Below are 12,750 nucleotides of genomic sequence, written 5' to 3' on the forward strand. Positions count from 1 at the left end.
GGACATGTTGAAACCCTTGGTTCAACTCTTGCTTCTGGATTTGAAGGCTGTCTTGAAGTTAGGCTTGAGACCACCAGGTGGAAGGCATCATGGACTGACCTGAATTCAAAGGTGTTATGCCCATTCCTAAATTTGTGAATGCTATTTTTATTATGTCAGACAAATATTTTACAGGGATAAATTTGGCTATAACACCCAAAACCTCTTGTTAGCCATCTTGGATTCTGCCCTAATACAATCTCATGTATTATCACTGCAGAAACACAGCATACAGAAACAAGGAAGGGACTGCAACCACACCCTTCATCCCACATCACACTTGGGCACAATTACATCCACTGCTACTTAATAAAATAAATTCTAGAAGTTGTACCATAATTTAATTAGCATGACACTTTATAGAGAAAACTTTTTTTCCTAGCAGCTGGGTGCGATTTAATTTTTTTCCAATGCAAAAATGATGGGATAATTATTGACTAAAAGTATGAAAAATTCATATCGTGAACTTCTACCTTAGCCAAAATAATGGCAAATATGTAATTCAGAGTTTTGGCCTCCAAAAGTCAGGAGGTATCTTTAGAATAATGTCACCATGGCCATGTGTCTATGTCTCTCTTCCTTTCCCCTCCCCTCCTCTCCTCCCCCTCAGCTTCCCTCTCCTCTCCCTTTTCTTCTCCCCTTTTCCATCTTCCCTTCCCTCATTTTTCTTCCCCTCCTCTTCTTAGCCCTTATTACCCCTCCTCACCCCATCTCTTTCTTTACTCCCCTCTCCTCTCCTTCCTCTTTTCCTTTCTTCTCTCTCTCCACTTTACTAAATCCCTCAAGCATTTGCTTCTCTCTGCACAGGTTGGCAGCCCTTTGCTCAAGCTTCTAGAGCTTCATGATAACAGTATTTATGGCCCATTGGTGAAAAGGGGGATCTGGGGACAGGCTTTGCCAAGTTGAACATGTTAGGATCTTAATCAGTTACCTATTAGCCCTTTCATCTGGTGCTTTGTCATTGGTAAAGATGGTCTTATGAGCTTGTGGCCTGGTGTTTGAGAATCTGTGTCCTCCAAGTCTTCTTGGTACTGATCGTTGGCTTGTATTGGGGTGGCTTTTGATGGAGGCATAGCCTTGCCCAGTGACCATGATGAGACCATCTTTCAGTGACCACAGCACTGTCCACAGTGACATGCTTCTTTGTTTCTAGCATGTCTCTCAATCCGTGTTCTGTTCACTGGTGGGATTGGTCAGCTCATGCCCAGGAACATGAGGACCATCTAATTTTGTTTCTTATACTCTCCTCCAAATTTCTATCTACTGAGCGGACCTCAAAGCTGTTTGATTTCCCCCAGGTCAGAGCTGGGGGATGCTCACATTATTGGAGCTGTAGCCATGGCTGTAACCGAATAGATTTCCTAGGATAGGAAATCTAGGTAGGTCCTGTTTGTGGTTTCTGAGTCTGGTATAGGATTTGAGGGTTTTCATTGGGATGAACTTCCATTGCAATGAGGCTGGTGTGCTCTGGGTCTGGTATAGGAGTTGAGGGTTTTCATTGGGATGAACTTCCATTGCAATGAGGCTGGTGAGCTCTGGGGACCCACAGTTCTTCTGGAACAGGTGTGGCCTTGCATCTGAGACTGAGTTCCCATCATTTTCTCAGATAGACATAAGCTGTCAACTTTGCCTCTGGTACCATCACTCTAATAGCAGCCCGCACACTTGGGTCTTTCCTGGAGGTGCTATTAAATGGTTCCTCAGGTACATAATTCTAACTCCACACCCATCACCAGGGCACTACTCTCTCTCCCAAGGACTCAATATCCCCCAACTCCATTGTGTGGATCTAGTCTCCTGTTATGTTGCTTTGGGACCTTTGTTGATACTTTATTGTACATCTGTAAGTTCACACATGAAAGTGATCACTCTTTGTCTATCCTTCTCATTTTTATTGACTCCACTCAGCATGATCTAATCTCGTTCCATCCATGTTGCTGCAAATTGCCTGATTTTTGTCTTTCTTAGAGCTACAGACAAAGAATGTATTCTTTCATTACAATCGAATTAGTTAGAAATCAGTAAAGCTATCACCTCAAGTTTTAGAAATGAAACAAGACATCTCAAACTAATAATCAGACTAAAAATGTCACTAGAAGGAGTTGGAAAACTTTTTTTGTGATCATGAATATAAACACATTAAAAATGAGAAGCAATTAAGTCATGCACAGAAGGAGACTTACAGTTTAAATGTCAGTATTAGGAAAGAAGACATCCAAAAATGATCTCAATGTCTAGCTGGAAAATTTTGAGAAAGGAAATACAAATGAAATACAAATTAATCTCAAGAAGCAACCAGAAAGGAAATAAAAAACAAATCAGAAAGAAGAAAAAGAGGAGAAAAATTAATACTACCAAATGCTTTTCTTCAAACACGTCAAATAAAATGACAAATATGTAAATAGACTAATGAGAGAGAGAGAGAGAGAGAGAGAGAGAGAGAAAATGAAAAGACAGAGCTATTAGTATAATTCATGAAAGGAGAGAGAGAAATAAACTTCAACTCATATCTGCAGGAAGCACTGGGCACCCTCCTTAAAGGTGGTGTCCCTATGGAGGCAGCTGGGGACACCCAAGACTGTCCTCTGTGGTTGTGTTTACAGGGGTCATCTTGGCGCTGGGTAGGACACACCAGCCTGCCCAGATGATCTTCCAGGATTGGCAGAGGGAGATTGGGGTGTTTCCAGGCAGCTGGCCTTGAGCAAGAAGGCTGCTGTAAATAGCAGGCCAGGCCCTGAGCCAGGACAACTGTAATTATAGGGCTGCCCAACCATGATTGCAGCTAAGACTGTCTTTGAAAGGTACCAGGTTCCTCTCCCCCTGTGGGTGTTGCCTTGTGGCTTTGTACCCACCTCTCAGTCTGGGGGGTGGAAGTGGTCTGAGAACACCCACGGAGCTGGCTTTAGATTTAGTTTGAATTTAGTTAAATGCATTGAATGGCTTCATTGAGTCATTTGGGCAGGTTTAGAGAGCCATGATTTAACTCGGATTATTATCTAGCAAGGCCTTACTGCCATGATGTATTGAATTCTCATCACTGATTCACTCTCCCAACTTGTTTTCCTTGCCTTTTCCTCCTTGTTAATTTTTTTTTTTTACCCAGAGGTATTTCGAGACATGATTATAATTCCTTTAGAGATCCACAAAGTTCTGTGGAAGAAAAAGTCTGGAAATCCATGAGAAGGTAAGATGGGGAAGATTGCGATACCATGATATGATAATTTATTGTTTAAAAAATTAAAAAAAAACCTATGGAATCACTGTGAGATACACAGGTACAAAGTTGTAGCTAATTGAGTTTTAGTAATACAATGTTCCAATACCCATCCCTTCACCAATGTACGTTTCTTGCCACCAATATCCCCAGTTTCCCTCCCATATTCCTCCCCCAAACCTGCCATAGTTTATGGAAGACACTTTTCTTCTCTCTCTTTATTTTTTTTTACCCCATTTTGGTTTTTAGGCAATTAGGTTTGCAATATTGTTCCTGAAAGAGTATCATTCATCACTTTCCCTCCTTTCAGCACCCAGTTTTTGTCCAGAGTGATTGATTGTTTCCAACTCTTATTGCCATAGTGGTCCCTTCTCTGCCCTAACTGTATTTCCCTCCCCACTGTAGAAAACTTACCATAGACCAGTCCTCCTGGTCCTCATTTTTATTGTCTTTGAATACTATTCTTATACTTTTTTGGGGTGATATGATACTTTATGTAAATCAAATGTTCTCTAACTTTCTCACCTGTGATGTGGGCAACAGTATAGTGTTGGATGTTAGTGAAGAGGAAGATGGGGTATAGATAAAGGGGCTTAGAAAACTGGGAAGTGCAGCTGAGGTGTCAATTATTGCTCTAAGCTTCAGGCTTGTTGGTTTGAGAAATGAAGGAGAAGAGTATAGGCTGTTCTGTGAATGTATCTCCCAGGTTCATGATTGGTATTAATGTGATGTCTGTGTGTGGGGTTTAGCTTGAGAAGAGACCACCAGTCACAGAACATGAGTCTCTGTTGAGTAAATGGGAGGAGAGAGTTGGTGATCTCATTTACTGTTGAGATTTAAATTAGATGAAGACACTAGAGGAAAATAAAAATAGTGCCAGAGGTTCCCAACTTAATTGGTCTGCTGCCCCAATTCTGGAAAAAAAAAAAAGATTACTTAGCACCTCTGTAAAAAAATCTATCTTCCTTATGAAGAATAAGAAAGAGCACCCTCGCCCTCCCGCTCCCAACTGTATCTGAGGTTACTAGCACCCTTAACTAGTATTGCCCAGCATTTCTTGCCCTGTGCTTTGGGAAATGCTAATAAAAGACCCAAATTACTTAAGGATTTCTGTTACTAAAATCCTGATAACACTGGAACCTAAAAATCCAGTTGAGTACATGAAGTTTCCTATGATTTCACAGTGGAGCGTGATCTTAGGAGCAGAAGGCAGCTTTTCTATCTGAAAATTACTGTAATTTAGCATATTAGAAAGGAAATAAAAAGCAAAACAGTGATCTGAGTAGGAGTAGAGAAAGCAAGTGACAGCATCCAGGAGTCATTTGTGATGAAAATGAGGAATAGAAGAGAAGTTACTTAAGCTGATAAAGGGTGTCTAGGAAAACTCTTTTATTTCTTGGGGGGGGGGGTAAAAGTGATGGTTCCCACTTTGCTCAGGATGGAGGAGCACAGGACCTGGATCTGTACTTTTTCAGGGTGATTTTCAGCTAGGCTGGACTGGGAGACTTCTGAAAGGTTCTAGAAACTCCTGCTGAGTTGGCCCATCTCAGATGTTTTGGTTGAGTTTGGCCTTAAAACTAAGAGTTTTAGGACTGCTGAAGTCCAGTCTTGTGTTACAATTTTTTCAAATATGTAAAAAGTTAAAGCAGCCTTTTTTATTACTTATTTTATGGAATTACTTGATTAAAACACCATGGTTACAATTGAAAATAAAAAAATACAAAAAAACTAAAAACACGATGATTACGAAATGTGACCCTTGAACTTGTTGATGGAAGGATTGGAATTTCTGGGGCTAGAATGATAGCCCAATGGGGAGGGCAGTTGCCTTGCACATGACCAACCTGGATTTGATTCCTGGGATTCAAACCACTGCCCTTCTGCATGCAAGGCAAATGCCCTACCTTTATTCTATCCCTCCGGACCACCTCCCTCAATTTCTTTCCTTCTCTATCCCCTCAATCTTATAATCTAGGCATATCTCTGCAATCCTTTGATTAACCCAGTTCTATACATCACAGGTAAGTATTTGTTTTTCTTCTTTTGACTTATTTCCCTGAACACAATATTCTCCAGTTTTATCCAAGTTTCTGTGGATTGTATGATCTTGTCCTTTCTTGCAGCAGCATAGTATCCCATTTAGTAAATATAACTCATTTTCCTTACCTACTCGTCCATCATTGGCAACCTAGGTTGCTTCCAGATCTTAGCTATTGTGTTAAGTGCTGGGGTAAATAATGGTATAATTTTGAATACATGATTTTGTGTCTTGAGATGGATACCAGAAAGTGGGATCCTGGGTCATAGGACACTTCAAGCATGTCTTTTCTGCACACCTTCTATAATTGTTTACCACAGGGGTTAAACCAGACATTGGCATCAGCAGCAAATAAGAGTTCCCTTTTCACCACACTCCATCAACAGAGATTGTCCCCAGTTGTGTCTTTTTATTTTATGAGAGGGCCTGTTTTAAACATTTTTTCTTCACCCCCAAGGAGAGAAACTGCCCACTCTGTGGTTATAATATGCTGGCTGGACTAGCTCACTTAGTTCTGGACAGCTGGGTTAACAGACGTTTATTAGTCAGATGTCCTCACAGCCCTTGGGAGGGGGACATGGCACAAGCTGAAGAGAGTGACCAACACGGGTGGGGTACAGCTTTACAGAAGGGAGAGAATCTGGGATTCTCAGGGAGAATGTCATCAACTTCTGTGGATACTTCCTCAGGTTGGCAAGGACCTGAAACTCAAGGGTATTCAGAAATAAGCATAGATAGAGTCTGGGCCTGAGAATAAAGGGCTCTTCTCATTAATGAGGCCCGCATGCAGAGGAGAACCCAATATTCTGCCTTTTTTGTCTTCCTAATTTCCTACAGATGCTCAGGTAGCAGACATTATAAAGTCAATCTTAGACTTTATTTCACATGCTACATTCACAGAAAGCCCACATGTGCTCACATTTATATATTTTAGTGCAAGGGTATGCATATATCAGGATACATATATTAAGGATCAAGTAAGATTGAAATAAAAAGGAAAAGAGGTAACTCTTCATTTTCAATGACAGAGAGCTTGTTTGGCTTTACATAAAACAAACTAATACATGATGGATTTTTTGAGTATAACTGGGAAATTAAATTCTACCTTATATTTCATAGCTACCATTCAGGAGAAAAATGTCCAGAACAAGAAGATTGTGTTGATTTTGGTCATCAATTTTGTATTTTGCTTTTGTTTAAGAAGACAAGAAAATTTGGGGGGCGGGAAAGAGATACATTTATTTCCCTTTGCTGGTTACCATCTATAATGTACAAATCAGTCAGTTTGATTGTGTGCTTATCTCCAGAACATCCTGGGGCATAATAATGGCCACTGGCCTGTGCTATGAATATATTTATAAAACATAAAATAAGCGATGCCAGAAAAATAGTACAAAAAATGAGGTGCTTATCTTGCACATGGCTGATCCAGATTTGAATCCTAGAACTGTTTGTAATCTTGTAAGCACTGCAAGAAGTGATCCCTGGGTATAGAACCAGGAGTAAGCTCTCAGTACTGCTAGATATGGCCCTTGAAATAAAACAATAAGATAATTAATGTTTTATAACCATTAATCCCTAAGCTTTGGAATGTACCAGCTTGTTAATGTTATATAGTAATAATTGGCTATCAATGGTGGGTGATGAAAACCATAATCCTAATCTTTTTTTTTTTTTTTTTAGCAGAATCTGGTCTCCAACACTTCAGACTAAGTCATATATTTGGAGTGTACCTTTTGTCTGAGAAGTTCCACATATTTTGGTGCTGGCTTGGGTTCTGGAGATCTGGTACATCTTGTGTGTGAATCCTACTTGTGGAAGGCCAAGGAGGCCTGTTCCTATGGCCTTTCAGCACTCTAGTTTTCACTGTGATAAAGTTATGATGAGTGAGTCTGAAAGGTTTAAGGCTAGTGAGTCCTTTCAGCCATTGCATACTGACTGCAATTAACACAATAACAAGCACATCAGTAGGAGAAACTGAAGCTATTTTAGTGGCTAAAATTGCTCTTAGTAACTGAACATGGTGAAATGAGAAGAGTGAATTTAGACACTTGAGAACAGCATCATTAAGGTAGGAAAGAAATCATCTGATATGTTTATCGACCATCACATCATAAGATAAGACAGTTTTAATACTTCCGCTGGAAAAAAGAGACCCAAAACATTTCTCTCTAAGACTCAAAACGAGATTTTTTTTTGCCTTTCCAACCCAGTTCCACTATTTTACATGGCTCTTTGAATTAGACTTGTCTTTAGGAAAGTTCCCTAGAAAATACTTTGAAAAGGAGAGAATTTTCCAGACAGATTTTTGTGGCTTTCCCAACTAGTAAAGAAGTTAAAAAAAATGTACCTTCTTCAGCTTGTAGTTAGGGTTATCAGATACATCTTCTGACAAGAAAAGCTTGTTGCTTTCTACAAGATTAGTGGGTCTTCATGTTTAGGGTTAATTATTTTAACATTAACTAGAACCTCTCCTCCAACCAGTTGTCTTGAAACAGGGTCTTATCTGCCTGTGTTCTCCATTTGGGCACAGCCTGGGAACATGGCCCTTCACACACACCTTGGATCATGTGTTTCACACTACGCCAAGTATAACTTGCTTTTTATAGCATATATATCCTTGAGATAAATGTCACTTAAAAATGGATTCCTATTTTAGGAGCCCCAAAATGTGGGCTCTGTTGAAACTGAGCTCTGGCCAACTCCTGACTTGGGAACACTCAGCAGCTCTTTCTGTCACCAAGTAACTGTTCTTTTGCCAGTTCTCCAAGTCCTACCCATTGGGTGTTCCACCACCTATGAAGTCATTCAATGTCCCCATTATCATGTTTACAATGTTGAAATGCAAACCAGCTAGGTGTTACCTACTTTGTTTTTTGAGAATTTGGTTGACTATATAACTACTTTTAGACATTGCCTTACAAATAGCCTTTATCTTTGAAAAGACAGATTTCTGAATTTATCCATTTTCCAATCTGGGCTGGACCAAATCATGTTTATATTTTGTTCAGTTGAACTTAATACATAATGAACAGTAGGATATCTGTCATCGTGTTCAGTATTGAATAAATTCTTTTAACTTGTGGTCTTGTCTTTTAGGGACTTTCATATAGTTGAAGTGAGGTAAATGTTACACCTATACAGTAGGTGAAAAAAAAAAGGCAGAATTGGATCAAAAGGATAGAAAGAGAGATGGAGGACTTGAGGTCCTGTGATGCTTGATTTATTCAAAATTGATGTCATGATGGCAGATGATGCTTATAACTTTCCCATATGTGACATATTAATCTCTGTAGATTGAGGCATAGACCATGAGCTTACTTGCCTAGTGAGGAATGTGACTCAGGCCATTTTCTTTCTGGAACACTTTTCCTAGCAGTATTCTTCTCCCCAATTATGTTTGAAAGCTTCACTTACCGCTGGCTTTGTTTCTGTGGGTACTTTATTTCCCAGTGTCCTGCTAATATCTGGAACCATGTCTCCTCTGGCAACAGTTTCCTAACTGTCCCTCGTAGAGGTAATTGAGCATGAGAGAGTGATCTACTAACACTGTTTTTTTTTTTTTTGGCCACATTCAGTGGCACTCAGGGCTTACTCCTGACTCTAGGGCTCAGGAATCACTCTTGGCAGATTCAGGGATTATATAAGATTCTGGGGATCAAACCAGAGTTGACTGTATGCAAGACAAGTGCCCTACCTGCTGTACTGTTGCTCCAGCCCTGGCTGACACTTATTATTTTCCTTTTTATCTGTCCTGTGATTGAAATCTTGGTGCCTGTGATACCTATCCCCTCTTCTCCATTCTTCCCCTGGGACCATTGATTCTGAAATTCCTGTTATTTCTTCATAAAACTAAAAATACCTGGAAATAGACCACAGCTGATAACTGTTTGATTCCCTTGATCCAAGAACACATTCATGTTCAGAGCAGAATAATGAATGACTCTACTCAGGTAATAGAATTTTCACAATAATTAATTGAGTTAATATGCGAATATCACTTAGCATAGCTATAGGCACATGATGAGCTTTCTAAAACATGTAAAATATTACTATTAATGTTCTTGAAACCATTGGATCATATTGTAAGCATGCTAAATGTACCCTTGTTGTAGACTATTCATTTTCTATAAGTGACATTAACATGTAAAACTACTGACAGCATGTTAGGGAACATGTAAATGTTCAATACTTGTTAACTCTCTAATATATACCTTCAAAGTGGTTTTACAGGCTAGGGTTCTATGTTAAAAACTATCTTGGAGGTATATATGTTTGCTAAAATCGAAATATATTTACTTGGCTTTTGGGTCACATTCAGTGATGCCCAGAGCTTTACTCCTGGCTCAGTGTTTACAGATTACTCCTTACAAGGCTAAGGAGACTGCATGGGTGCCAGGGATTACACTCAGGTTGGCTGTATGCAAGGTTAAAGCCCTTACTAATGTCCCATTGCTCCAGTTCTAAAGGTGGGATGCAATGCAACACCACATAAAACCAAAGTTGCTTTTCCAGGAGCTAGCAGTGCTATTCCCAGTAAAGTACTTTAAACAGCCATGTTTTCTCTGTGGTTTGTTTGGTCCTGTGCATCTTCTTAAAAAACTCTTTTGTCCTCTGTCTCCTCTGGGCTAAAGACATGGTAAATGGTAAATGTGCTGGGTCCAACAGGGACCACCAACCAGCAAATGTCCATGGAGGAGAACTTGTTCCCTTTTTGCATGTGTTAGGTATGGAATGGCATAAATAGACCAAAGCGAAGAACAAGAGAGAAAGAAATAGAAACATATACAAACAGGATGAACTATAAAGAGATTCAGGCTCTAGAAAGAGGGCAGGCCAGTAACAAAAGGAATCAAGTTAAGAATAGCCCTTCCTACACTGCTTCTGCCTGGGCTTCGTCTGCTTCTTGGGGAGTATGACTTTGGGGAAGTCCCAGCCAAGAAGTTTGAATTGTAGTTCCCATGGCAACAGGCTCTGCCTCGACAGCACTTTTCTTACTTTATTTTAATTTTTTAGTCCAAATAAGAATCCACTAAGACTCCTAGAAAAAGAAGTCAACTTTTAATGAAGCTTGTCTCATGGTTTCCCAGGACCCAAGAAGCTCCTTTCTTGTGGGGACTCATTGCAGGCTTCCAGGCATGGTTAATTTTCCTTAATTGTGCACTGATTATGGCAGGAGAAAAAACAGAGCCTGGAGAATCCTGTAATTACCCAAGTGGTGGAAAAATCTCCAAGTCAAAGTTATGCTTGAGGCATTTTGATCATACCATTTAGCAGTGATGAAACTATGGACCCTGTATGGAAGAATGGCAAGCAATGAATATGTGGAAGTACCCCCAGCAATGAGACTCCATGCCCATGCCAGAGGGCTGCAGGAAAGAGATGATGAAGGTTCCAGTGAGGAGGTTTCCATGCTGCCAACATGCCTCATCTTGACTTTTCATCAACCTCATGCTGATTTCAGTCTGTTGCTTCAAATTTTACTGTTATATGTGCTCACCTCCCAGCACACACATGGTTAAAGATTTTGTCTTTAGGGCTAGAGAGATAGCACAATGGGTAAGGCACTTTCCTTGCATGTGACCAACTTGGGTTTGATCCCCAATACTGCATCTAGTCTCTTGAGCACCACCAAGAAAGATTCCTGAGTGCAGAGCCAGAAGTTACCCTTGAGAATCAAGTGTGCCCCAACAACAAAAACAAACAAAAAAAACTAGCTTCTTTGAAAAAAATGTCATGAAGATGTGATGGGTGACCTTTGTACTCCCCTTGCCCTCAGCTTTAGACATCTTGATCAATTTGTGAACTCTCTCTTGAGACCTTGTTTTGACAGACTCAACAGTGGGGCAAATATTAGACCTGTGGCTGTTTGGGAAAAAAGACATTTTTCTGGGTAAATAATTTGTTCTTTGTGATAATGGTTTTCTTTTTTTTATTTTAAATAGGGCATGGGGATGGTCAGAAGAACTGTTAAAGAACCTCTCTCTTGGGTATTAGACAGTTCGGAAAAGAAAATGAGAGCTTTTCTCACTTTGATAAATTATCTTATCTTCTGTGTTTGGTTGGTCTTTTGGCTCATCTCAAATATGTTTTCTTAATTATTTTTTATTATTAATATATTCAAACACCTTGATTACAAATATGATTGTAGTTACATTTAACTCTCAGAAAGCTTTCTTGCATTCCCTCCTTAAATGAAATTTTCTCATTTTTTCTCTAGCATTTATTAATGATCTCTCTCTGTCTCTTTCTCTCTCTTCCCCTAGTCTCTTCTGCTAATTTCGTCCACTTCACAGATGTACTTAATCCCTATAACAGCCCTTGAATGACAATTCTTGTTCCAGTTTTTTAGATGAGGAGGTAGTGAATCTGAGACTAATAAACATTTTATGAGCTCTCAATCCGGATGTTTCATTGAGTGCTTGAGACATATCCAGTAGTGCTTGGGGCTTACTCTTGGCTCTGTGCTCAGGAATTGCTCCTGGTGGATCCAGGAGACCAGCTGTATTATTACTATGACCCCCTCTATATTATTATTTGTTTTGGTTTTGGGGTCTTACCCAGTTGTGTTTAGGAATTACTTCCAGCTTGGTGCTTGGGGTCCATGAGGTGCTGGGATCTAGTACAGGTGTCCTAGCTACAGAACAAGGGCTCAGTTAATTGATCTTTCTCTGTCTCTCTGTCTTTATCTTGTCCTGTCTTCTCTTCTCTTCTCTTCTCTTCTCTTCTCTTCTCTTCTCTTCTCTTCTCTTCTCTTCTCTTCTCTTCTCTTCTCTTCTCTTCTCTTCTCTTCTCTTCTCTTCTCTTCTCTTCTCTTCTCTTCTCTTCTCTTCTCTTCTTTTCTCTTCTCTTCTCTCTCTCATCCCAGGACAGATATTCTTAAATGAGGGGGATTATTCTGTATTGTCCAGGCCCAACTCTAGGAGACAGCAAGGATGGTTTCTTGCTCTTTTGATAGGTGTATGCATTTTTGCCATCAGCTGAGAGAGGGGACTGTATGTGTGTGGTGGTGGTGGGGGACTCACAGGAGTTCTCTTTATACCTGGCTCTTTGTAGGCTTAATTTCTCTCCTTAGATGTGCTCTGTTTTTCCCAAGAGAATATCAGAGCCTTAAAATGAGAGACTCTGCTCTCTACCTCCCATGATCCCCCAACCCTGGCCACGTGGAATGGGCTTAGGACATCATATTTGAGGTGGACAACCTGGTTTACAGTTCAGCCTTTAGAACTTAAGAGCCAAGTAATTTCCTCACTGGCCATTGATAGGACCTAGTTTTCTGAGATGTGTGAAAGAACTGAAATGCATGTTTTAAGATGGCAGATCCTATTGAGCTTGGCATTTGGGGGTCAGGATAGAATGCTCAATAAGAAAGAGGGTAGTTGTTTGAGAAATGATGGGTGATTATTTTTAGATCATGCTTTGTATTTTACTGAAGTTCATTGAACAAATAAACAGGGTT

At 40.0% G+C, this 12,750-nt stretch overlaps 1 protein-coding gene across 1 annotated transcript in view; it reads left to right on the top strand.

The window, feature by feature from the left end:
* LOC126015454 (NADH dehydrogenase [ubiquinone] 1 alpha subcomplex subunit 6) overlaps nucleotides 1–12,750 on the top strand; it is a 566,806-nt gene that overhangs the window by 58,755 nt on the left and 495,301 nt on the right. The window lies entirely within an intron of this gene.

Source organism: Suncus etruscus, chromosome 8, assembly GCF_024139225.1.
Source record: "Suncus etruscus isolate mSunEtr1 chromosome 8, mSunEtr1.pri.cur, whole genome shotgun sequence".
NCBI lineage: Eukaryota > Metazoa > Chordata > Mammalia > Eulipotyphla > Soricidae > Suncus > Suncus etruscus.